Source organism: Tribolium castaneum, chromosome 2 (assembly GCF_031307605.1).
Source record: "Tribolium castaneum strain GA2 chromosome 2, icTriCast1.1, whole genome shotgun sequence".
Classification (NCBI taxonomy): domain Eukaryota; kingdom Metazoa; phylum Arthropoda; class Insecta; order Coleoptera; family Tenebrionidae; genus Tribolium; species Tribolium castaneum.
In genome coordinates, this window is record NC_087395.1 from 24269991 (window position 1) to 24275116 (window position 5126).

Here is a 5126-nt window from a genome sequence, read left to right on the forward strand (position 1 = left end):
ATTTTGGCCGAAATTTGCGATTTTATGTCCTAAAATCGGTTTTTTCGTTTATGAATGATTCAGTAGGGCGGCTGGTCCGCCGCCGATCAACAATGCCAATGATGTCCTCGTGTTGTCCACTGTTCGCTGATTCACTTATCTTTCGCCGCTTGTAGTTTCGTGAGAAAACCAGTGTTCCTGTCTGTATAGTAATGATGGCTGCCAGTCGCACGCGTTTCTTTACATCTCTCACGTCTTCAGATCGCATCATCCTCAAGACAATTACGTTAATAGAAGCAGAAAAAGAAGAAGCTCCGCGGCGAATTTTTCCCCGTTTCTTCTGTAATTGGCCATTAGACAGCTTGGCGCTCACGTGGCCTGCCCCATATTACGCAACGGGGCCCCCGTACCAGTAGTAGGCCTCATTATGTACCTAGAAACAACGCTCGATAAGCATCGCTTCCAAAAATCCAGTCACAATTATGACTCTTGCTGAGTTATGGCACGGCACAGCCCGCCCTATAAATTAGATACATATCAAGACACCTGCGTAAAAACAATCGACGATCATCACCCTCTCCCAAGACAAAAGACGAGATCGGCGTAAAAACGCCTGTCAGCAGCCACCTCGGTTTTTTCGCCTCGCGCCACGGATATTTAAATAAAATTGTGCCAAGTGCCACTAATGCAATTTGTACGATCAGAATGCTCCTATTGTTCGTTGGAAAAAAGTCGCGCTCGAAACAGTCTAAACGAGAATGTGGACGACTTAACAGATAAATCGCTTTTTATCTCCGATTTTGCGACGACGTGGATTTATGGCTTCGCTTCGTCGCGAGATTGACGGAAATCGGGAGCTGCGACTGTGACAATGTCTCGTTTATAACTCAAGCCGAAAAGACACATTCTCGACGACAAAATGGCCGCAAAAACACGACCGAGAGCCGAGAAATTTAAATAAGACGCGAAACACAGACGGACAATTGATACTTGAGGAAAGACCGAATTTTTAACAATCAACCAGATTTCTCCTTCACAAGAAAAAAATTAACACTGCCAGCCTCTGAAATTTTTTAGTTAGTTGGCGATCTTTCGTAATTTTGAATTGAGACCTTTTTAATCCGACCATGCTTTAATCCACACGTCTTAAAGGAATTCAAATATTTTCGAAAAACAAGTACGTCACAGCTAACTTGATTTTTTTCTAATTGATTTTGTGATTTGTTATTTTTTTATGATTATTTGGTCCAAATAATTTAATTTTCTATTTCACTATTTTTTTTGAATTCTGAAAATTTTTAAATAAGAAATACTGTAATGAAATTTTGCAACTGTGTAAACAAGACTACTTGATATTGCTTTCATGTAGGTGTTTTTGTTGTTTGTCTAGTTTTTTTTATTTTTGTGCATATTTTTCCCAAATTAAAGTAGTTGGCTGTATAAGCGCTCTGTTTTCGTTTCGGTGTGTATATCACCGAATAACCCGTTCCCCGTCCACCACGATGCTATTTCACGGACAAAATAAGTTGAATAGCCCGTGTTCCTGTCAAACATAAAGATATTATCTCGTCGACTATAAAAATAGTCATCTTTATGGAAAACATAAAGGTGTAAAAGTGTCGAATATATTCTGAAATATGATAGTCGTTTGACTGCAAACAAATGACAAGGGAAAATAATGTCGCGAACACAAAACGCATCACGGCCGCTCTGGGGAAATTCGCCGCTCCCACTTTTCCGACGATTTGTCATCGTGAGGGCTTTTCCGTCTGAGCAGAAAATAAAACCAACCAACGCTTTGCATATACGCATCGATCGGACGACGGATCTCAACCGCACGATTTATTCCTCGAATTTGCTTTAATGGCCTTTTAATGCGGAGACGGTAATTTGATACTTTGACCGGACATGGATGGCCGATTTACGTGACATTTTACAAAGACACAATGCACGATTTATGGCCTGTTGCGTCACCGAGCCTAGACCGAAATAGAATCGAAAAAAAAAAAAAAACAAAAATTAATGCCCCGGGTGAGGATCGAACTCACGACCTTAAGATTATGAGACTTACGCGCTGCCTACTGCGCTACCGAGGCTTGCGCTCATTTGCAAACAACTCGTATTTTCAACTCGTATCATTCCTAATTAATTGAGTTTTAAGAATTTGGTTGTTTTTTTATTGTTTTAATAACTTAAGTAATTACTAATAATGAGCTTGGAAAGGTTTCTACTGAAAAAAAGGCCAAAAATGGATGTAACATAATATACAGTACAACCTGTATAAACCGAACTAATTTATTGAGTTCGGGGATTATTATCGTTTATTGTATTATTGAATCAACTTTTTGCTTAATTAGTGTAGTAATAAAGAATATCAAATTGAATTAAAAGTTCCTATGACAAAAAATTGTTTTAGCCTTATTACGAAAAAAAAAAAAAATAGCAGGGTTTTTCAAACATATAATAAACTCGCAAATTAAATAACAATTTAAATTTAACATTATCGGAAACAAAAAAAGAACAATTAAAACGATTGCTAAGGAAAACAAATAAAAAATATTTTGAATATTAAAAATCAAGTTGCTTGGAAAAAATATTTTTAACAATTTTTGTATCAGCTTTTGTTTTAAAATAAAAAAATATTTAAGACAACGTGTACTTATAAAAAAATTATTAACTACAATTATAATAAATAAAATAATAATTAAATAATTAAATTAATTAATTAAATGTGTTTTTAAAGCCAATAATAATAATTGACGAACGTCTGAAATGGTAAAACTTCTACTTAAATTATTTTTTATTCCAAAATTAAAGCCGATACAAAATTTTTATAAACTACACAGAAATTGTTCAAAAGTAAAGGTTTTTTTGAACTTTTAGAACTGTAACTTGGTAGAGGGGAGATGGGTTAAAAATCGTTCTATTTTGACTTAGAATTATTGTGTTTTTTTTGTCCCCATTTTTATAATAATACGAACTTTTAATACTTACGTTCTTCAAGAATTTGAGTAAATACGAGTAAAAAGCCTGATGATGTTTATTGTATAAACGAAACATTGCAACACCTCTTTTTTTTCTTAAACCATTCATAGGAAGTTGTCCTATGTAGTCATAGAGTTTTATTACAATCAAAGTTGAAATTTATGCTGAAATGAGACAATTTCGAAGAAAACACAAGAAATATTAGAACTTTTGGGAAAAAATTAAAAAAAAAATTTTAAATCGATAATTCTGCTATTTCTAAAGATATTGAAATAGATGTTGAGTACTTTTCGTGTCTTGAAATCTCCAAAGCTTAAATTTTTATTGTTAAATTTCAGAGAACCAAACACCTATAATTTTTTTTTTTTTTCAAATAAAATGCTCCAATTTTTATTTCCCAATTCCCTACCTACTAATAATTGGAACCAAGTACAGGGTAATATAAAAATGGAAGTAATCAGTATTGTAGCATATTCTGGTTTAGGGGTGTGTTAAAAATTTGCACCCCTCGTAGCCTTTTATCGCCCGTATCTAACTAGATAACAAAGCAATTACCACCACCACCTCCCCATCTCTATTTGCTCTGGTTTAACCGCATGACCCCCTGGGGAGCGCACCCTGTCATCCCTCGCACTTATAATACAAGTAAAAAGCCATCATCATCGATCCCACCGCCTCGCACATCCGTCATCTTCCAATCGATTGACTCTGGAATAATCACCGCTGCACTAATCGTCGCCGTCCCCCTTGTCAGCAAAACCCTCCCCGAGGCCCAATCCGGACCCCGGATTTTTCCTCGCACACATCGTGACTCATAATCCTCAGGTGTTGCGAATAATTACCGGAAAAACCGGAGCCTCTTGCCCGGATCTGCATACGCGGGGATGCCCGTCTCCTAGCAACTGGCGCCCGTCTCTTAGCAACCCCGGTAATCGATAGCACCGCGGAGGCCCCAAAATGGTAGCGGATTATCATAAACGCACCCCCTTTACGATCCACCCTGCCATTGGCCGCCGCCGCCGCCTCAATTAGCGCAGCGATTTTTTTAATTATTAAATTCGGCGGCGAAATCGCCGAATTCCGAATACAATAGTGCGAATAAGAAAAAATCGCGGCCGGCTGAGACATTCCTGCGGCATTCGTTTGTTTCGATGTTCGCTTTTTTCGCCGCCGTCTGTTTTGTATCAATCAAAACAAGGGTCGGCCGATCTAAGCGCTTTTGTCTCGTTGGGTTCGCAACAAAGAAATCATCCGAGACGCTGTTCTGACATTAATTAGCTGTCTAATGGGCATATGTTAAATTTTTACCGGCTTTTTGGGGGCATCATCGCTCTTCCCGACCGGACAAAAACGGAATGAGCTCGCGGGCGGCTTTTAATTGATATTGTCATAAATAAGTGACAGGTGGATGTGCCCGGAGCCGCCGGAATCGAACGCCATTTGCTTTTTTACTTGCATGGGCCCCAAGACCGAGCTAATGGGGCAAAAAGCCACCCTCGAAATTTATATGTAAAAAAGGCAATTGCGCGCGCTTCCGCCCCGATGAGATTTATTACAGTTTTTTCGGCGCATGTTATTGACGAAAAATTAGGAAAAGTGCCGATTTGCATGACAGGTGGTGTCATTTGTCATCGAATCCGGTTGGCGATGCCAATTAATTAAAGCAAGACGAGCGACGGACGATTCTAATGAAAAATTAAATTGAATTTAATTAAAATAACACGTTTAATCATTTACTAATATAGGAGCGATTCCGGAATTAATCAAACGTTTTATTTATGGCGTGGTGGGACGCAGTATTAATTATGCCAATAAAATAAATATAAAAATCCAGCAGTTGTAAATTATTTAATGGTTGAAACGTCAAAAAGCATGGTGATTTATTGCTCATAATTTAAATGTTTGAAATTATTTCTACATTTGATAAAATTCGTGCGCGTAAATTACCTTTGGAAAAAACAAATCTATTATGTTCCCTCTTTCTTTGGCTCATTATAATCTCAAAGCAGCACATCTTTGTCTAACAATGGTAACAATACACCGCTACAGTCGCCAGTTCCATGCTAAATACAGTTGAACTTGAATCAACGAACACTGAAAAGACTTCAGTCTTTGTGCGTTACAAAAATCAATTCCAAAGATTAGGATCGATTCATGAATGT

General features: G+C 37.6%; 1 non-coding gene across 1 annotated transcript; it reads right to left on the reverse strand.

Moving 5' to 3' along the window:
* Positions 1-2002: 2002 nt before the first annotated feature.
* TRNAM-CAU (transfer RNA methionine (anticodon CAU)) lies at positions 2003-2075 on the reverse strand. The gene has a single exon. It is a non-coding gene; the product is annotated as a tRNA-Met (tRNA).
* Positions 2076-5126: the final 3051 nt, after the last annotated feature.